Source organism: Phyllobates terribilis, unplaced genomic scaffold (genome assembly GCF_046119375.1).
Source record: "Phyllobates terribilis strain yellow unplaced genomic scaffold, ASM4611937v1 Scaffold_5__5_contigs__length_657084704, whole genome shotgun sequence".
NCBI lineage: Eukaryota > Metazoa > Chordata > Amphibia > Anura > Dendrobatidae > Phyllobates > Phyllobates terribilis.
In genome coordinates this window covers 474,750,435-474,773,168 of record NW_027362765.1, presented here as the reverse complement: position 1 = coordinate 474,773,168, position 22,734 = coordinate 474,750,435, and positions in this window count along the sequence as shown.

Sequence of the window (22,734 nt, the reverse complement as noted above, 5' to 3'; positions counted from 1 at the left end):
TCTTATTATCCAGACCACGTCTGCAGGTAACGGCTGCCCACGTCGTACTGTGCTCACCAGGTGAGGGGCTCAGACAACTCCCAGATAACTTTGGAGTGCTTCACAGGACCCCCTTTGTGTGTCCTTTGTCTGGCCTTTCTTACCAACTCTTCTGTCCGGCTGCCTCTGGCCTCCACTTGGTAAACTTGGCGCCAGTTTCCCTGACCCTATGTGGTGCCTTCCTAGTGGGTGTAGCGAGGGGCTGCGAGACATGAAATGTCACAGCCTCCTGTTTCTAGCTGAGGGTCATTTCCTGCCTCCACTAGTTTCGGGGACCGGTCTCCCCCTTTGGCCTGACCCCTCCACGCAGGTGGATTCGGGCATGCGGTGGTGACTCGCCCGTCCGCACCCCTGACATCCCTTCGTTCCTCGTTCCTGGAGCCTTCTCCGCTCCTCTTCCTTCCTTCTCCCTCTTCCAGGCCTGGGCCTCTGTTACTAGGCCCGCCTCCGGAGCAGAGCTCATGCAGAGCCCCTGCTCCCTGCCACTTCTGCTCAGACTTCTCTGCACTGAACTAAGATGGTGCCCACCTTTTATACTCCCTTCTCAATGCACCCAGGAACTGCTTCCTCCCTGCTCCTGCACTACAGTGTTCCCTTTCCTCAGTGTTCCCTCCCCCCACTCCAGCCAGGGACAGGGACTGTCGTGCCCATCTCAGGGGCATATTGGTCGCCCTGCCCCACGGCAATGTGGTGTAATGCATGCAGGTGTCGGGTCCTGATCCACACTAAGTCCTTACCTGAGAGTGAGATATCACACCTCTGGGTGAGGTGCAATACCTCTGTAGCAACTGAGCCCTCAGGGTGCTACAGTTCCATTTATCTTCAGCCTAGGTGACGTATTGCGATACAGGGCCGTGATTTTGGCTATAAAAGGGTCCCCTAGACCCCTACCCCAAGCTTTTTAAGAGAATCATATATGGCGTGCCAGGAGACTCTATGGAATGCTTTCTCAGCATCCAACGAGAGTATCTAATTACAAATTTTTAACTGCATCTAGCCCAGGAAATACTTTGTGCCTAGTAGCAGGGTCTGCTAGTCAGCGGATTATCCCGGCTGTTAAGCAAGCTACACCACCTGTAGTTTGGACACTTCATTTTTTCAAAGGAAATGCTTCGGGACCACGGGATACTCAGTGAAGAGCATCAGGAGGCACCCCAAGGCATAGGGGCTCGGACTGGCAGTAGGATGCCTTGCGGTGGACAGCCGAGCTCGATCCTTATAAAAGCTTTTTAACTGCAGCAGCTTTAGTGGACGCTACTGGAGCTGGAATTACGCGGCTGCTGGCATGAGACTTGCCCTCCAATAGATCCTTGTAAATGGATTTAAAGTGTATTTATTCAAATTAGAGAGACAATTTAAATTAAAAAGCTTAGAGCTGCCTCCACCACAGGGGGGCTCGCTCGACCCACCAGCGGACAGGCACCAGTATTGGGAGAGGGGGGCTGGCCGTCAGGGTTCACCGCGGCTCTGGCACAAACCCGGCGACACGGAGGTGGCACGGGCAGGAGCGGACTGAACGTGTCGGCTTCTCACTTTTTGGATTTTAGAAGGGCATGACATGCCTATATCTGTGTCTCCCCCTCCTTTTACTCCTCCACCTCTTTTCTTTTCGCATGACTATATGTACTTGTCACTTTTCCATGTGTTAGTTGTGTCTTCTGAGCAGTTTGTCAGCTTTTGGACACCTTTGAAGGTGTTTTCTATGTGTTTCTATGTGTTTTTGTTTGCCTGCTTTTGGACACCTTTGAAGGTGTTTTCTATGTGTTTCTATGTGTTTTTGTTTGCCTGCCATTGGTTTTAACGGTGTTCGAAGGTGTTCGACGAACAGTTCGACGGACAGTTCGGCGAACACACGGGTCTTTCGACGAACCGAACCGAACTCGAACACTACGGGGGTGGCTCAACACTACTCCTCAACAGGTAGGGAATATAATATGAGACACTTTGCCAACTGCAAAACGGCGGGAGTTGTGTACATATGCTCCTGTCTGTGTAATTCGGACTATGTGGATAAAACCAAAAGACAACTAAGAGTACGCATTAGTGAGCACCTTGGTGACATTAGGAACCAGAGGTACACTCCTCTGGTGCGTCATGTCATACAGAAACACGGAAGTGACCTGAATTGTATCTGTTTCTTGGTGATTGATGTTGTTCCTCCCTCAACGCGACTGGGAGACTGGGATAGAAAAATCCTGCAGAGAGAGGTAAGGTGGACTTATTGGCTTGATACTGTGTCCTCTAGGGGGCTTAATGATCATATTAGCTTTGCCAGCTTCATCTAAGGAATAACACTTCTTTAAATCATCTTTTTTCACTTGTATATAATTTTGATGTTTTAAGCTTCAGCGAGTAAGTCCGATTTTTGACCAACCAGGAACCCTGGTCGGGCTATTACGCCTTTGAGTCCGTTGCACATTAAAGAATTGCCATATCTGGATCAACACGTGATAGGTATGGTCCTTTTATATTGTAAATCTCCCAGTCGATATGATTACCCCTCGTACATGAAGTTCTTATTTTCACCCTTGCAAACGAAATTAGGGGAGTTGAAGTGAAAAAATTATCAATAAATTTGTGACTTATTATTCTATATATTTATATAGTTGCCATTTGTGACACGAGTATTTTCATTTTAGGCTTACAGCACAGACCAAAAGTTTGGACACACCTTCTCATTTAAAGATTTTTCTGTATTTTCATGACTATGAAAATTGTACATTCACACTGAAGGCATCAAAACTATGAATTAACACATGTGGAATTATATACTTAACAAAAAAGTGTGAAACAACTGAAAATATGTCTTATATTCTAGGTTCTTCAAAGTAGCCACCTTTTGCTTTGATGACTGCTTTGCACACTCTTGGCATTCTCTTGAAGAGCTTCAAGAGGTAGTCATCGAAAATGGTCTTCCAACAATCTTGAAGGAGTTCCCAGAGATGCTTAGCACTTGTTGGCCCTTTTGCCTTCACTCTGCGGTCCAGCTCACCCCAAAACATCTCAATTGGGTTCAGGTCTGGTGACTGTGGAGGCCTGGTCATCTGGCGTAGCACCCCATCACTCTCCTTCTTGGTCAAATAGCCCTTACACAGCCTGGAGGTGTGTTTGGGGTCATTGTCCTGTTGAAAAATAAATGATGGTCCAACTAAACGCAAACCGGATGGAATGGCATGCCGCTGCAAGATGCTGTGGTAGCCATGCTGGTTCAGTATGCCTTCAATTTTGAATAAATCCCCAACAGTGTCACCAGTAAAGCACCCCCACACCATCACACCTCCTCCTCCATGCTTCACGGTGGGAACAAGGCATGTAGAGTCCATCCGTCGCACAAAGACATGGTCGTTGGAACCAAAGATGTCAAATGTGGACTCATTAGACCAAAGCACTGATTTCCACTGGTCTAATGTCCATTCCTTGTGTTCTTTAGCCCAAACAAGTCTCTTCTGCTCTTTGCCTGTCCTTAGCAGTGGTTTCCTAGCAGCTATTTTACCATGAAGGCCTGCTGCACAAAGTCTTCTCTTAACAGTTGTTGTAGAGATGTGTCTGCTGGTAGAACTCTGTGTGGCATTGACCTGGTCTCTAATCTGAGCTGCTGTTAACCTGCGATTTCTGAGGCTGGTGACTCGGATAAACTTATCCTCAGAAGCAGAGGTGACTCTTGGTCTTCCTTTCCTGGGGCGGTCCTCATGTGAGCCAGTTTCTTTGTAGCGCTTGATGGTTTTTGCAACTGCACTTTCAAAGTTTGCACAATTTTTCGGACTGACTGACCTTCATTTCTTAAAGCAATGATGGCCACTTGTTTTTCTTTACTTAGCTGCTTTTTTCTTGCCATAATACAAATTCTAACAGTCTATTCAGTAGGACTATCAGCTGTGTATCCACCTGATTTCTGCACAACACAACTGATAGTCCCAACCCCATTTATAAGGCAAGAAATACCACTTATTAAACCTGACAGGGCTCACCTGTGACGTGAAAACCATTTCCGGTGAATACCTCTTGATGCTCATCAAGAGAATGCCAAGAGTGTGCAAAGCAGTCATCAAAGCAAAAAGGTGGCTACTTTGAAGAACCTAGAATATAAGACATATTTTCAGTTGTTTCACACTTTTTTGTTAAGTATATAATTCTACATGTGTTAATTCATAGTTTTGATGCCTTCAGTGTGAATGTACAATTTTCATAGTCATGAAAATACAGAAAAATCTTTAAATGAGAAGGTGTGTCCAAACTTTTGGTCTGTACTGTATGTTGAAGAATATGCTGTACATTTATCCCCATTGTGGAATATAAGAATTGCCCTGTTCTTAAGCTACTTTTATCTCTCTAATGACAGGCTGCGCTGGGCAACCTCTGAGTCTATGTTACTTGTCATGTGTTATATACATAAGTATGTCTCACTGTCGGTGGCATTAATCCTATATGCACGGGATACTAGTAAACAAGAGGCTGGTGGAGTGCATATGCGCTCCACAGATGCTCAAGTCATTTCTGGGGTGTGACCAGTGGGCTTGCCCGTTATGAGAGATTGTATGTACGTGATTAGCGCTTCTTCAGGCAAGATACGCATTGGTGGAACTGGTGCGCACTGTCCTCCCTTGATTGCTATCTTCCCCAAGCACTGTAGGGACTGATAGGGTAAGCCGACAATGAGCGGGGTACCAATATACAGCAGGGCTTTACATCCGCTGACAGGTAGGGACAGTGTCAGGGCAAAGATTAGGCCTTACAATACATATGATAACTGTCTCTACAAATTCACCTCCTATTTCTGTCTTAATAAGTAAGTGATTCACCAGTGGTTGACATCACAAATGTACCTTTTTCAGACAGAAGTTCATAAAGGGGGGAAATAGAGACCAATAGGGTCAGTCATCGCGTAGCGGGGGCACCTCTCTCAATTATTATTAGGGTCCAACCCCCGCGGTCAGGCAGGGGTAGCTATAGGATCCATATAGGGACCTAATAGATCTCTTCTTTCCCCACATTGGCATTATGTATTTAATCTAACACGTGTATGTCTATTTATGTGTTTATTTTTTGCTATTTTTAAAATAATTTTCAATAAAGAGTGATTTTATAGGGGTTATTTACAATTGGTTGAGTTGTTTAGTAGAATTTCATGTGTACAGGAAAACCTAGAAATGTCAGTGTAGCATATTATAATATTGCTATGAATGAGGATCTACATATCCGAAATGCGTAAGCCTCTGTACACTTTTATTTGCACTATGGTCTCATGGTTTTAATTTTTTCAAAATAAAGGCTATTTTTTAAGTCACTTTCACGAGTTGCTGGATAACTACCCTTTCCTCATAGCATATTATAATAGTACTAGCTATTGAACCCGTTCTACATCCGGGTGGCGAGCATTTTTATTGGTATATGGTCTCCCATGCTGGTATGTGCTGCCCCCCTCCTGGTATTTGTGCTGCCCCCAACCTGGTATTTGTGCTGCCCCCATCCTGTCCCCACCATCCAATCCTGGTATGCATGGCACTCCTCATCCCTATCCTGATATGCATGCCACCCCTCATCCCTATCTTGCTATGCATGGCACCCCTCATCCCTATCCTGGAATGCATGGCACTCCTCATCCCCATCCTGGTATTCATGGCACCCCTCATCCCCATCCTGGTATGCATGGCATCCCTCATCCCCAATCTTGGTATGCATGGCACCCTTCACCCCCAAATCCTGGAATGCATGGCACCCTTCACCCCCAATCCTGGTATGCATGGCACCCTTCACCCCCAATCCTGGTATGCATGGCACCCCTCACCCTCAATCCTGGTATTCATGGCACCCCTCGCCCCCAATCCTGGTATGCATGGCATCCCTCATCCTGGTATGCATGGCACCCCTCATCCCTCATCCTGTTATGCAAGGCTCCCTCATACCTATCCTTGTATGCATGGGCCCCTCATCCCCATTCTGGTATGCATGGAACTCCTCATCCCTATCCTGGTATGCATGGTACCCCATCCCTCATCCCTGTCCTGAAATGTATGGTACCCCTCATCCTGGTATGGATGGTACTTCTCATCCCTATCCTGGTATGCATGGCACCCCTCATCCCTATCCTGGTATACATGGTACCCTTCATCCCTATCCTGGTATGCAAGGCCCCTCATCCGAATCCTGGTATGAATGGCCCCCCCACATCCCTATCCTGGTATGCATGGCACCCCTCATCCCCAAACCTGGTATGCATGGCACCACTCACCCCCCAATCCTGGTATGCATGGCACCCCTCATTCCCTCATCCTGGTATGTATGGTACCCCTCATCCCTATCCTGGTATGTATGGTACCCACAATCCTGGTATGCATGTCACCCCATCCCTCATCCTGGTATGTATGGTACCCCTCATCCCTATCCTGGAATGTATGGTACCCCTCATACTGGTATGCATGGCACCCCATCTCTCAACCTGGTATGCATGGCACCCCTTATTTCAAATCTGGTATACATGGCACCCCTCATCCCAATCCTGGTATGTATGGCACCCCTCATCCCCCAATCCTGGTATGTATGGTACCCAATCCTGGTATGTATGGTACCCAATCACTCATACTGGTATGCATGGCACCACTCATCCCCCAATCCTGGTATGCATGGCACCCCATCCCTCCTCCTGGTATTAATGGTACACCTCATCCCTCTCCTGGTATGTATGGTTAAATTTAACGGAAAATCGGCTCAAATTGTTAGCGACACCATGTTGCGTTTGGAGAGCCGCTGTGTGCCCAAACATTGGAGCTCCCCCACAAGTGACCCCATTTTGGAAACTAGACCCCCCAAGGCACCTATCTAGATGCATTGTGAGCACTTGTAACCCTCAGGTGCTTCACAAATTGATTCATAAAAATGAAAAAGTGTTTTTTTTTTCACTTTTTCATTGTTACGAATCAATTTGTGAAGCACCTGGGGGTTCCAAGTGCTCACTATGAATCTAGATAGGTGCCTTGGGGGGTCTAGTTTCCAAAATGGGGTCACTTGTGGGGGAGTTCATGCATACCAGGATGATTTGTGAAGCACCTGAGGGTTCCAAGTGCTCACTATGCATCTAGATAGGTGCCTTGGGTGGTCTAGTTTCCAAAATGGGGTCACTTGTGGGGGAGCTCCAATGTTTGGGCACACAGCGGCTCTCCAAACGCAACATGGTGTCGCTAACAATTTGAGCCGATTTTCCGTTAAATTTGTTAGCGGACACCATGTTGCATTTGGAGAGCCGCTGTGTGCCTAAATATTGGAGCTCCCCCACAAGTTACCCCATTTTGGAAACTAGACCCCCCAAGGCACCTATTGAGATGCATAGTGAGCACTTGGAACCCCCAGGTGCTTCACAAATTGATCCATAAAAATAAAAAAGTGGTTTTTTTTCACTTATTCAATTTTACGAATCAATTTGTGAAGCACCTGGGGGTTCCAAGTGCTCATCTAGATAGGTGCCTTGGGGGGTCTAGTTTCCAAAATGGGGTCACTTGTGGGAAAGCTCCAATGTTTGGGCACACAGGGACTCTTCAAATGCAACATTGTATCCGCTAACAATTTGAGGCGACAATTTGTTAGCGGATACCATGTTGGGCGCATGTAAGGGCTCGGAAGGGAAGGAGTGATGCTTTTGAACGCAGACTTTGATGGAATGGTCTGTGGGCGTCATGTCATGTTCTCAGAGCCCTTGATGTGCCTAAACAGTGAAATGCCTAACAAGTGCCCCCTTTTTGGTAGTGTTAGTTGATTTTTGAATTTTGTAATGTAGTGTTATACATCAGTTGTGTAGGACAATCTGACGAACACTACACAACTGATGTATGACAACCTGACGAACACTACGTCAGCTGTGCAGTGTTCGTCAGGTTGTCATACTTCAGAAATTAATTCAATAGTCCATCGAAGTATGGTACCTTTTGAAGCAGTCTTTCATACACAGGCCAGGTTTGTCAGGGCAGGTGTCACATTGATAAATGGTGTCCTTGCGTATTCCACTTTTATAACACACTCTTTTGTGACTTTCCTTTTTTTCCGCTGTGAGGGATCTGCCCTGGGAAATGCTGGCCTGGTACAATTCTTGGTCCTTCAATTCCAGAAGTACTGGGGCCCTCTCTGTCACCGCTGCCAAATATCAGGGCCTTGATAACTGTTTCCTGAAACTGAAGGTACGACGCAGAAGTCTGGCCTGCACATAGGAGCACCGATCCTAGGCTGCAGATCACTGTTTCCGGCAATCACATTGCCGGAAACAGTGAGAAATGCTGTGATTGGCTGTTCAGATTTGAACAGCCAATCACAGCGATCGCTGGTGCGGGGGGGCGGCGACAGCCCCCGGGATGATGACGCCATCTACCAGGAGGTAAGATGGCACCGTAACTTTAATGCTGTCACCGCGACTTAAGTCGCGGTGCTGCATTAAAGATATGACGTACTAATACAGGTCTGGCTCTTAAGTCCCAGGGCACAGACGCGTATTAGTACGTCAGATGTTATTAAGGGGTTAAACACAGCTGGACTCCAGTGAAGGAGTAGAACCATCTCAAGGAGGATCACAAGGAAAGGGACAGCATGTGACTTAAATATGAGTGTCTGAGCAAAGGGTCTGAATACTTATGACCATGTGATATTTCAGTTTTTCTTTTTTAATACATTTGCAAAAATGTCTACATTTCTGTTTTTTTCAGTCAAGATGGGGTGCAGAGTGTCCTTTAATGAGAAAAAAATGAACTTTTTAGAATTTACCAAATGGCTGCAATGAAACAAAGAGTGAAAAATTTAAAAGGGTCTGAATACTTTCCGTACCCACTGTATGTAATATTGAACATTTCTATAGGGTTTTGGATAAACCACTTAGTGCATTGTAGAATCAGTGCTGGAGATATCTGCTCGACTGTTTTTTTAAATAAAGAATACAAAATTCTTCTATTCAAGACTACAAGCCTAATGTAGACCTAGAAAATTAGAGGTCCCATATGCTCCCAATTAGTTATTATCAGTGCTCATTAAAATCTGACAACACCCTTACTAATATTGTAATGTTCTCATAGTGTATGTTTAGGCAATGATATTCTTTGACCGGGACTGGTAATTGAAAGCCAATAAAAATGTTATGCTTTGCAATCTTTTTACAATTACTGACACATGAAAAGGAATGCATTTCTAAAGGTATGTAGGAGTAAAACAATAGCACTTAATCTTCGCCTTTTAACCCCTTCATCATTTAAAGTTTGCAAATACTTTCAGAAGAACATTAAGTTGTTAAATGAAGTAAAAATCTAATTGTCTCAAGCGCATTCACACTTGAAGGCTCCAGTATCTCTTCACACTACCTGTCTTCACTTTTCTCACTAAGGCTATCGAAGTTAGATAATTTTCTGCCATAACAAATTAACACTGTATGTTACATGCCACAAGATATGAACTAAAAACATACTTCATGCCAGTTGCTAGCAGTTTTTCTAACACAAAAGCTAACATTTCCAAAAATAGCTACTGTGTCTAAAAGTATAAGGCTATGTTCGCACAATACATTTTTGCTGCATTTTTTATGCAAATTAAAAACTGTTTTTTTATAGTACCTGCAAAAGCTATTAGATGTCAGAAATATCATGCACACTTGTTTTCTTTTCCTAACTGAACTGGAAAACTGCTTTTTTTAAAAACTATAGCTTGTCAATTCTTAAAGTGTTTTTGCAGTGCTTTTGCAGCTTTTTTTCAAGGATAGAAAGCAACATGTAAGTGCAAGGCGCAACGAAAAAGCAGCAAAAACACTGCTATAAGTTTTGCAGTGTTTTCGTGAAGAAAACGCAGGGACAGAAGGATGAAAAACCCATTTGTTTTGGGGATTTTCTTTCTCCTGACTTCAAGTACACTTTAAGTAACCACTTCCCGACCGCCCACTGTACATAAACGTCGGCGCTGCCTGGGCTCTGTGCAGCGCCGACGTTTATGTACGGTCGGTGGTCCCGCAGCCCTCAGGACCCCCAGGGTCCTGCAAGTGCTGCGGTTGCGGTTCAGAGCGACAGCTCTGACAGGGGACGTCATCGGGACCTGATTGGATCAGGTCCCAATGATGTTAACCCTTTGCTATCTTCTATATGCCGCGATCTATAGTGATCGCGGCATATAGAAGATAGTGAGAGGAGAGGGGGTCGTCCACTTACCTCTCCGACGGCCCCCTGATGCCTTCCAGGACCTGCCGTTGTTATGGCAGCTGGAGGTCACCTGACCGCCTCCAGATCTGCCATATATGGTGTCCTGCTGAGTTCAGGCTGCAGCTGAGTCCAGCAGGAGACAGACAGTGTGAAGCTGTCAGCAAACTTCTCATGCAATGCAATACATGTCTATTTCATTGCATGAGAACAGTGATTAGAAAAATAAAAATTAATGTCCCATACAGGGACTAAGTAAAATGTAAAAAAAGTCTAAAAAATGTTTTCAAACTGTTAAAAAAAAACACAAAATAAATAAAAATAAATAAATAAAATATTAAACCAATAAATCTGTATATTTATGCAAAAACAAAAAGAGTACACATATTTGGTATCGCCGGGTCCGAAAGAACCCGATCTATAAAACTGTCACATTAATTAACTCCTTCTGTGCACACCGTAATAAAAATAAGTAAAAAACGAAGCAAAAAAACTATGCTTTTTCATCATATATCGCCAAACAAAAAGTGGAAAAAAATGCGATCAAAAAGCAAAATGGAAATAAAAATGGTACCGCTGAAAACGTCATCTTGTTCCACAAAAAAACAGCCGCCATACAGCTCCGTCAGCCAAAAAATAAAAAAGTTATAGCTCTCAGAATAAAGCGATGCAAAAAAAAATATTTTTTCTATAAAATTGTTTTATTGTGTAAAAGCGCCAAAACATAAAAAAATATACAGTAAGTGTAGTATCGCTGTAAACGTACTGACCCGAAGAATAACGCTGCCTTATCACTTTTACCACACGCAGAATGGCATAAAAAAAATCAAAAAACAATTCCTGAATTGTTGGTTTTTGTTAATTTTACCTCCCAAAAAACGGAATAGAAAGCAATCAAAAAATGTCACGTACCCAAAAATGGTACCAATAAAAATGTAAAGTCGTCCCGCAAAAAACAAGCCATCACATGACTCTGTCGGCCGAAATATGGAAAAATTATAGCTCTCAAAATATGGCGATGCAAAAAATAGATTTTGCAAAAAAAAGCGTCTATTAGTGTGTGACAGCTGTCAGTCATAAAAACCCGATATAAATCTGGTATCTCAGTAATCGCACCGACCCGAAGAATAAAGTAATCTCATCACTTATACTGCATGAGGAACGGCGTAAAAAATAAATAAAACCAATTCTTCACCTGCTACTGATTTGTTTATTATGTCTCCCAAAGATCGCAGTAAGGCTCTGCTCAAATTTATCCTGCACTCTGCGCTGAGCACTTACACCAGAGTTTCCGTATAAATCTCTGAAATACGTGATTCAGACGGAACCCATGACGGAAGATTCCCTGTAATGAGGCAGATATAGGCCACTGTGGATGCCATCTGGCCTGTGATCCCACGGTGTCATTTCTTTTACGCGTGCATAAAAGTGCGGTTGACCACAGTTTTGTGCAATTCAGGAAAAAATGGACACCGCTAAACAGAGGCCATACGGAGTCCAGAGTAACTCTGCTGCCTCATTACAGTGAATGGATCCCGCAGGGGTTTCATCTGAATTACATCACTTGGAAATTTAGATGGAAACCCCGATGTAAGTGCTCAGCCTAGAGTGCCGGAAAATGTTCCCAATAAAAGCTTCAACTCAGTCCTCAATAAAAGCTAGTCCCCACGCAGGTCCGTCATCTGTTAAAAATATAAGGGACTTCCAAGTTACTGGCAGCAGAAAAGCTCTGGAAAGGCGAAATGGCCCTTGTCCCCCAAAAGAAATTCAGAAAATTTTGTGCTCCCAAATCCAAATGCCTAATCTACAATAATTTGTTCTCCAATTGTCAAATAGCGCTCCCTCCCTCCCAGATCTCGCCGTATGGCTAAGCGGTACAATACAGCCACATATGGGGTATTGCCACTTTTAAAAGAAATTGTGTGACACATTTCGGCACCATGTTTACCCATTGCCCTGTGTGAAAATGTAAAATCTGAGGGTAAAACATTTTTTTGTGGTAAAAATACAATTATGTTTTCTTCACTGCCCAATGGTATAAATTTAAAAATTAAAAAATACTCACTGCTTGCCTAGATGAATTCCTTGAGAGGTGTAGTTTACAAAATGGGGTCACTTGTGGGGGTTTCTGCTGTTTCGGCATGTCAGCGACTCTTCAAATGTGGCATGGTGTCTGCAACCTATTCCAGCCAACATAGCGCTCCTTTCTATTCCGAACCCTACCGTACACCAACGCAGTGGTTTTACCCCACATATGGGGTATCGGCGTACTCAGGAGAAATTGCACAATAAATTTCATGGTGCAATTTCTCCTGTTATCCTTATGATAATGCAAAATTTGGGGATGAAAAACATTTTTTGTGGGAAAAATTGGAAAATTTTATTTTTACAGCTCAATATTATATACTTCTGTGAAGCACCTGGGGGTGCAAGGTGCTCACCACACATCTAGATAAGTTCCCTAAGGGGTCTAGTTTCCAAAATGGTGTCACTTGTGGGGAGTTTCCTCTGTTTAGGCACATCAGGGGCTCCCCAAGAGCGTCCGCTAATTATTCAATCAAATTTTACATTCAAAAAGTCAAATGGCGCTCCTTCCCTTCCAAAGCCTGCCGTGCACCCAAACAGTGGTTTTCCTCCACGTATTGGGTACCAGTGTGTTCAGGAGAAATTGCACAACAAATTTCATGGTGCAATTTATCCTATTACCCTTATGATAATGGAAAATCAAGGGATGAAAAACGTTTTTGTGGGAAAAATGTGAAAATTTTATTTTTGCGGCTCAATATTATAAACTTCTGTGAAGCACCTTGAGGTTCAAGGTGCTCACCACACATCTAGATAAGCTCCCTAAGGGGTCTAGTTTCCTAATGGTGTCACTTGTGGGGGGTTTCTACTGTTTAGGCACATCAGGAGCTCTCCAAATGCAACATGGCGTCTGCTAATTATTCAAACAAATTTTACATTCAAAAAATCTAATGGTGCTCCTTCCCTTCCAAACCCTGCAGCTCGCCCAAACAGTGGTTTTCCCTCACATATGGGGCATCAGCGTGCTAAAGAGAAATTGCACTACAAATTGTGTATTCCATTTTTTCCTGTTACCCTTGTGAAAATAAAAAAATTGGGTCTAAAATAAAATTTTTGTGAAAAAAAGTTAAATGTTCATTGTTTTCTTCCACATTCCAAAAATTCCCGTGAAACACCTGAAGGGTTAATAATAGTGTTGAGCAAGCACTAAAATGCTCGGGTGCTCGAAGCTCGGGCCGAGCTCACCGTGATACCCGGGTGCTCGACCCAAGCAACGAGCCCAATGTTAGTCTATGGGAGACCCGAGCATTTTTGCGGCGGCATCACCGGCAGTCTTTTAAAAGCCTAACAAGTGCCCAAAACGATAGTGACAGTGCTCAAATGACATGGGGACAGCATGGGGATCGCCCCAGGAAGCATTTCTGACCCCCAGATCACTGCTGTCAACAACGTGGTCAGAGGTATTAAGCTACTTTTAAGGGATCACAATAAAACGTTCAAAAACTAAACTGAAACTGCTTTCCTGTGAAATATGTTAAGGAAGTTCCTTTCCAGGGTAAAGACTTGCGTATAAGGTAAAATAAATAACCCCCCAAAAAAATACTCTCCACACCTTGGGCTATGTTCACAAGCAGCGTTTTTTATGCGTTTTTGCACTTTTGTATTGCTTTCAACCGTGACAAATGCATTCACCGGGAAATGTCATTTTAACATTTTACAATCTTATCTGGCCATGTGCTGTGTGACACATGCATACAGTGCTGAAAAAAAATGGGAACAGCATAGTGAAAACCCCTGGAAGTATCTCTGACATACCGGTCACTGCCTAAAAGTGTGACCATCAGAAGTGATCCTTGCCGCATCAGAAGATGCAGACTTGCAACTATGCCCTTGCAAGTCCTTGTCCTAGGACAGTGTTCAATTGTACCTTCCCCCATTCCTTGCAAAGCAAGCGCAAATATGCAGCCAACCAGCCACCCACCCACCCGCAGGCTGCAATACCATACTGCTAGCTTTAACTTGAAATGGGGCCTTTTAGTTTGGAGGATGCTGAAGCTGGCCACTACCTCATGGCTGCTTCAGCAGCGAGGTATCCATACTCAGTCCCCAGCCGCCCGGTGGCCGGGTGTCCACGCTCGGTCCGCAGCCGCCCCGCGGCCGGGTGTCCATACACAGTCCCCAGCCGCCTGGGGGCGGCCGGGTGTCCATAAACGGTCCTCTGCCGCCCCTATTTCTCCTGCTACCTTCCCACACACTTTTATTAGCCTGGCCTGCTTTAGGGCAGCATTGGACGAGCACACCAGAGAACCATACTCCTCCGGTGGGCCCTGGCTTCTCCATCAGGGGAGTTGAGAGTGCCGAGGTGAGGAGCATGATGATGATAGAAGTTAGCATCTGCTTTGTTTTCTTGAAATGCAAGCGCATGTATGTAGTAGCGGCTAGGCCTGAGGTGGTCAGCGTTTTGGCACATATCCTACCTCCTACGAGGATTGCTGGATGTTTTCCTGCTACTATCCCTGTTCTATGACTCCCTTTAAAACAAAGCTTCAGGTGATAAATAATGGATGAGGTGGTGGCAAAGGAGAAAGAGCAGGAGGAGCAGGGACCATTCACATCAATATCAGGCAAGTCAACCACACATGTCTTGTAGGATATGTTTCTGTACCAAAAGGAGCGGTTCGGCTACACAGTTATAGGGCATACAGTGAGTGCAATGCCTGCCAAAAATTTAGAGGCACTCCAATGCCCCTTGGACGTGACATGGAGGTCGGAGGGCCTTAACTAAACCATTTTTCCATTCAAAGCAACTGGGTCTCCTGTGCACTGTTGGCCTAAGCAGTGAATGGAAGGCTTTCCAAAAATAATGAGGAACTGCAATGCCCCTTGAAACAGACGTGGATTACAGCGTACTAAAAGCCTTCTACCCATTATTGGGGAGAAGGTCTCCCTTAGTGTTCGCCTATGCATTGAAAAGCAAAAGCTGACTAAAATTAGGAGGAAATGCAATGCCCGTTGGAAGAGTCGTGGAGGTCGCAGTAGCTTAACAAGATGGTTTTAATGCCCCTTGGAAGAGACGTGGAGGTCTCAGTAGCTTAACAAGACGGTTTTAATGCCCCTTCTTAGAGACGTGGAGGTCGCAGTAGCTTAACAAGACGGTTTTAATGCCCCTTGGAAAAGTGGTGGAGGTCACAGTAGCTTAACAAGATGGTTTTAATGCATCTTGGAAAAGTGGAGGAGGTCGCAGTAGCTTAACAAGACGGTTTTAATGCCCCTTACAAGAGCCATACAGTACAGCATATTACAAACATTATTCCCATTATTGGGGAGTGGGTCTCCCATAGTCTTTGCCTATGCCTTTCAAGCAAAAGCTGCCAAAAATTAGGATGGAGGAACTTGCAATGCCCCTTACAAGAGCCATGCAGTACAGCATATTACAAACATTATTCCCATTATTGGGGAGTGGGTCTCCCATAGTCTTTGCCTATGCCTTACAAGCAAAAGCTGCAAAAAATTAGGATGGAGGATCTTGCAATGCCCCTTACAAGAGCCATGCAGTACAGCATAATTCAAACTTTATTCCCATTATTGGGGAGTGGGTCTCCCATAGTCTTTGCCTATGCCATCCAAGCAAAAGCTGCCAAAAATTAGGATGGAGGAATTTGCAATGCCCCTTACAAGAGCCATGCAGTACAGCATATTACAAACATTATTCCCATTATTGGGGAGTGGGTCTCAAAAAGTCTTTGCCTATGCCTTCCAAGCAAAAGCTGCAAAAAATTAGGATGGAGGAACTTGCAATGCCCCTTACAAGAGCCATGCAGTACAGCATAATTCAAACTTTATTCCCATTATTGGGGAGTGTGTCTCCCATAGTCTTTGCCTATGCCATCCAAGCAAAAGCTGCCAAAAATTAGGACGGAGGAACTTGCAATGCCCCTTACAAGAGCCATGCAGTACAGCATATTACAAACATTATTCCCATTATTGGGGAGTGGGTCTCCCATAGTCTTTGCCAATGTCTTCCAAGCAAAAGCTGCCAAAAATTAGGAGGAAATGCAATGCCCGTTTGAAGAGTCGTGGAGGTTAGTGTTAATAAAAAACAACATTTCAATTCCCCTTGGAAGAGCTGTGGAGTTCAGAGTAGTTTAACAAGATGCTTTTAATGCCCCTCGGAAGAGACATGGTGGTCCCAGCAGCTTAACAAGACGGCTTTAATGCCCCTTGGAAAAGTGTTGGAGGTTGCAGTAGCTTAACAAGACGTTTTTAATGCCCCTCGGAAGAGACGTGGAGGTCCCAGGAGCTTAACAAGATGGTTTTAATGCCCCACGGAAGAAACGTGGAGGTCGCAACAGCTTAACAAGACCGTTTTAATGCCCCTTGGAAAAGTGGTGGAGGTCACAATAGCTTTACAAGACGTTTTTAATGCCCCTCGGAAAAGACGGGGAGGTCCCAATAGCTCAACAAGACGGTTTTAATGCCCCTTGGAAAAGTGGTGGAGGTCGCAGTAGCTTAACAAGACAGTTTAATGCCCCTCAGTAGAGACGTGGAGGTCCCAGTAGCTTAACAAGGCAGTTTTAATGCCCCAGGGAAGAGACGTGGAGGTCGCAGAAGCTTAACAAGACGGTTTTAATGCCCCTCGGAAGAGACGTGGATGTCCCAGTAGCTTAACAAGACGGTTTTAATGCCCCACGGAAGAGACGTGGAGGTCGCAGTAGCTTAACGAGATGGTTTTAATGCCCCTTGGAAAAGTGGTGGAGGTCGCAGTAGCTTAACAAGACGGTTTTAATGCCCGTCGGAAGAGACGTGGAGGTCCCAGTAGCTTAACAAGACAGTTTTAATGCCCCAGGGAAGAGACGTGGAGGTCGCAGTAGCTTAACAAGACGGTTTTAATGCCCCTTGGAAAAGTGGTGGAGGTCACAGTAGCTTAACAAGACGTTTTTAATACCTCTCGGAAAAGACGTGGAGGTCCCAATAGCTTAACAAGACGGTTTTAATGCCCCTTGGAAAAGTGGTGGAGGTCGCAGTAGCTTAACAAGACAGTTTAATGCCCCTCAGAAGAGACGTGAAGGTTCCAGTAGCTTAATAAGACAGTTTTAATACCCCAGGGAAGAGACGTGGAGGTCGCAGTAGCTTAACAAGATGGTTTTAATGCCCCTCGGAAGAGACGTGGAGGTCCCAGTAGCTTAACAAGATGGTTTTAATGCCCCACGGAAGAGACGTGGAGGTCGCAGTAGCTTAAGATGGTTTTAATGCCCCTTGGAAAAGTGGTGGAGGTCGCAGTAGCTTAACAACACGGTTTTATTGCCCGTCGGAAGAGACGTGGAGGTCCCAGTAGCTTAACAAGACGGTTTTAATGACCCTTGGAAAAGTGGTGGAGGTCGCAGTGGCTTAACAAGATGGTTTTAATGCCCCTTACAAGAACCATACAGTACAGCATCTCAAAAATATTATTCCCATCGCTGGGGAGTGGGTCTCCCACAGTCTTTGCTTATGCCTTCCAAGCAAAAGCTGACAAAAATAAGGATGGAGGAACTTTCAATAATGCAACATGGACCACGGTCACCCTGGTGGTATAGTGGTGGTGGAGGCTCAGGATAAGGAGAAGACCATAAAACAGCGTATACCCATGTGTGGGTGTGAAGCGGTGCAAGTGAATACACCTTCCTAAATAACACAGTGGATTTGACTTTATGTTACTCTGCTGTCATTTGGTGGTGATGAGAAGTCTGGCCCAATCCAGCCCTTGTTCATTTTGATAAGGGTCAGCTTGTCAGCATTGTCAGTTGACAGGCGAGTGCGCTTATCAGTTATATTCCCCCAGCGGCACTAAAAACACGCTTCGATAACACGCTAGCAGCAGGGCAGGCCAGGACCTCCAAGGCGTACAGAGCGAGTTCATTCCAAGTGTCCAGCTTGGATACCCAATAATTAAAAGGCACAGAGGAATCACGGAGGATGCTGGTACGATCGGCAAGGTACTCCCTCACCATCTTTTGAAACTTTCCACTCCTTGTGAGAGTACCCCGCGCCTCAGGGTCTGTCCGAAGGGATGGTCAGAGAACACTGTCCCAGAACATTGAAAGTGTTCCCCTGCCTCTGCTGGATTGGAGTTGCGTCTCTCTCGCATGTACGCCTTGGTTGGGCAACTAACTGTGACATCTGCCGCTAGCGTGTTCAGATGGGAATTTTTTAACAGTTCTGCAACAAGGGCCTTCTGGTACTGCCCCATTTTTGTAGACCTCTCCACCTCAGGAAAAATAGAGTGAAAGTTCTCCTTGTAGGGGGGGTCTAAAAGTGTCACCAAATAGTTATGACTGTCACCCAACATTTTGACAACGCGAGGGTCACGGTTAAAGCAGCGTAACATAAAGTCAGCCATGCGTGCCAGACTGGTAACGGGCAAGACTTCCGTGTCCTCACCAAGATGACGACTGACCATGCTCTCCTCCTCCTCCTTCTCTTCCTCCCCTCTGTCCTCAGGTCACCCACGCTGAACCGACGGTATGACAGTTGTACAGGTACTAGAGTCCACAGCGCATGATACAAGCTCCAGTTCTTCCTCTTCCTCCTCCTCCTCTCCCTCATTGTCCCCCAATGCACGTTGGGATGAGATGAGGCTGGGCTGTGTGTAATCGACCGCTACGTCTTCTTGATCAATCTCATCATACTCTGGCTACAATGCCTCCTCTTTAATTCTCTGCAGAGAGCGTTGCAAAAGACAGACAAGTGGAATGCTGATGCTATTGATGGCATCATTGCCACTCGACATCTTGGTGGACTCCTCAATGTTTGTCAAGATGATACATATGTCAGACATCCAGGTCCACTCCTGAGGCCTTATGTGTGGAGTCTGACCTGAATATTGACGGCCTTGTTGCAGCTGGTACTCCACAAATGCTCTCTTCTGCTCACAAATCCTTTGCAAAATGTGGAGGGTAGAGTTACAACGTGTGGGGACTAGTGTTGAGCCACCCCCGTAGTGTTCGAGTTCGGTTCGGTTCGTCGAACACCCGTGTGTTCGCCTAACTGTTCGTCGAACTGTTCGTCGAACACCTTCGAACACCGTTAAAACCAATGGCAGGCAAACAAAAACACATAGAAACACATAGAAAACACCTTCAAAGGTGTCCAAAAGCTGACAAACTGCTCAGAAGACATAACTAACACATGGAAAAGTGACAAGTACATATAGTCATGCGAAAATAAAAGAGGTGGAGGAGTAAAAGGAGGGGGAGACACAGATATAGGCATGTCATGCCCTTCTAAAATCCAAAAAGTGAGAAGCCGACACAGCCAGTCCGCTCCTGCCCGTGCCACCTCCGTGTCGCCGGGTTTGTGCCAGAGCCGCGGTGAACCCTGATGGCCAGCCCCCCTCTCCCAATACTGGTGCCTGTCCGCTGGTGGGTCGAGCGAGTCCCCCTGTGGTGGAGGCAGCTCTAAGCTTTTTAATTTAAATTGTCTCTCTAATTTGAATGAATACACTTTAAATCCATTTACAAGGATCTATTGGAGGGCAAGTCTCATGCCAGCAGCCGCGTAATTCCAGCTCCAGTAGCGTCCACTAAAGCTGCTGCAGTTAAAAAGCTTTTATAAGGATCGAGCTCGGCTGTCCACCGCAAGGCATCCTACTGCCAGTCCCAGCCCCTATGCCTTGGGGTGCTTCCTGATGCTCTTCACTGAGTATCCCGTGGTCCCGAAGCATTTCCTTTGAAAAAATGAAGTGTCCAAACTACAGGTGGTGTAGCTTGCTTAACAGCCGGGATAATCCGCTGACTAGCAGACACTGCTACTAGGCACAAAGTATTTCCTGGGCTAGATGCAGTTAAAAATTTGTAATTAGATACTCTCGTTGGATGCTGAGAAAGCATTCCATAGAGTCTCCTGGCACGCCATATATGATTCTCTTAAAAAGCTTGGGGTAGGGGTCTAGGGGACCCTTTTATAGCCAAAATCACGGCCCTGTATCGCAATACGTCACCTAGGCTGAAGATAAATGGAACTGTAGCACCCTGAGGGCTCGGTTGCTACAGAGGTATTGCACCTCACCCAGAGGTGTGATATCTCACTCTCAGGTAAGGATGTAGTGTGGATCAGGACCCGACACCTGCATGCATTACACCACATTGCCGTGGGGCAGGGCGACCAATATGCCCCTGAGATGGGCGCGACAGTCCCTGTCCCTGGCTGGAGTGGGGGGAGGGAACACTGAGGAAGGGGAACCCTGTAGTGCAGGAGCAGGGAGGAAGCAGTTCCTGGGTGCATTGAGAAGGGAGTATAAAAGGTGGGCACCATCTTAGTTCAGTGCAGATAAGTCTGAGCAGAAGTGGCAGGGAGCAGGGGCTCTGCATGAGCTCTGCTCCGGAGGCGGGCCTAGTAACAGAGGCCCAGGCCTGGAAGAGGGAGAAGGAAGGAAGAGGAGCGGAGAAGGCTCCACGAACGAGGAACGAAGGGATCTCAGGGGTGCGGACGGGCGAGTCGCCACCGCACGCCAGAATCCACCTGCGTGGAGGGGTCAGGCCAAAGGGGGAGACCGGTCCCCGAAACTAGTGGAGGCAGGAAACGACCCTCAGCTAGAAACAGGAGGCTGTGACATTTTATGTGGCGCAGCCCCTCGCTACACCCGCTAGGAAGGCACCACATAGGGTCAGGGAAACTGGCGCCAAGTTTACCAAGAGGAGGCCCGAGGCAGCCGGACAGAAGGGTTGGTAAGAAAGGCCAGACAAAGGTCACACAAAGGGGGTCCTGTGAAGCACTCCAAAGTTATCTGGGAGTTGTCTGAGCCCCTCACCTGGTGAGCACAGTACGACGTAGGCAGCCGTTACCTGCAGACGTGGTCTGGATAATAAGAACTGTGAGTAAAGGCCCTGGACTGCATAACTGACTCCGTGTCATTACTGCTGCTGCCCTGCACCATCACCCCCATCCTCCGCATACACTGCCCTGAGGCTATACTCCTCCCGTGGGGAGTTATGCTACGCTCTGCTGCACCCACAACACCAGCCTCAGCGGTCTGCCCTGGAGCGGCGGTTCACTCTGACCGCAATCCACGGGTGGCGTAGTCGGACATTTAAACATCAAAACCACATAAATAGTTCCGCCACTGGTTTGACCGCTCTGAGCCACGGAACCGGGTTGCCGCCACGGAGACTACAACCACCAGCATCCACCAAAAAGGGTCCGGCTCCGGGTGTCCCAAGGCCCAGGGGGCGCGTCAGAACATTTTCATCACCTTTCACAATCACCAATGGGACAAGGCAGGGATGTTCTCTGTCCCCTCTCTTATACATCCTAGTGACGGAGCACCTGCTCTCATCAATTCGCCATAACCCCAATATTAGGTGGATTGAGGTGGGAGGCACCGAGTACAAGTGCTCTCTATTTGCTGATGATGTCCTAGTATATATCACTCAATCACATATATCCATCCATGCTGTTATGGCTGAAATAGATCACTTTGTTACATGGTCAAATTTTAAAATCAATGCAGCGAAGTCTGAGGCCCTCGATGTCTCCCTCCCCAAATCCATATAGGATTCCATCCAGTCCAACTTTCCCTTTGCCTGGCCCTCACAGGGTATCAAATACTTAGGAATTCCTATTCATAGAGACCTCTCCCATCTATGTTATCTTAATTTTGGGCCCTTTATTGAACAACTCCATACAGACAACGGTTGGCAAGTTAGAACTGTAAGATTCACTACGTGAACCACTGGTGTTTTGTGGAAAAGCACATGTACACTGTGTTCCAAATTATTATGCAAAAAGTGTTTAGGAGTGATAAGGGAAGAATTTGTTTGTTTGTCAGTTAAACTCATTGATGGTGATGTGTGTCAGGGCTCTTTATATCACTGTAAGCAATTGCAGACACCAGTGCTAATTAGTTTGGCAGGTGTGTCCAATGAAAGGCAAGACTACTTAAGAAGGCTCTCTCACATTATTCAGCAGCCTACATTTTCTGCCAAAATGGGAAAGAAAAAGGATGTGTCGGCTGCTGAGAAGCAACAAATTGTGGAGTGTTTAGGTCAAGGCATGACTACAATCAACATTGTGCGATGATCAGGATGAAGTGTCTTGGCAATCAAGAAGTATGTAGCTGATTCACAGTACACATGTGTGCGTGCTGATAAGGGCAAATTGAGGACTCTTTCCTACAGGCAATTACGTCAGGTTGAAAGAGCAGCGGCAAAAAAGCCTTGTCATAGCAGCAGACAAGTTTTTGAAGCTGATTGTGCCTCCAACGTCCCCCGAACAACAAGATGCAGGGTCCTTCAGAGGTTTGCAGCTGTGCATACGCCATCCTGTCGACCTCCTCTATCCACTTCACACAAGCAGAAACGGCTCCAGTGGGCCAAACATTACATGAAGACTGATTTCAAAACTGTTTTGTTCACGGATGAGTGCCGTGCAGCGCTCGATGGTCCAGATGGATGGAGTGGAGGATGGCTGGTTGATGGACACCCCACGCAAACACGGCTACAGCGCCAACAAGGAGGAGGTGGAGTAATGTTTTGGGCTGGAA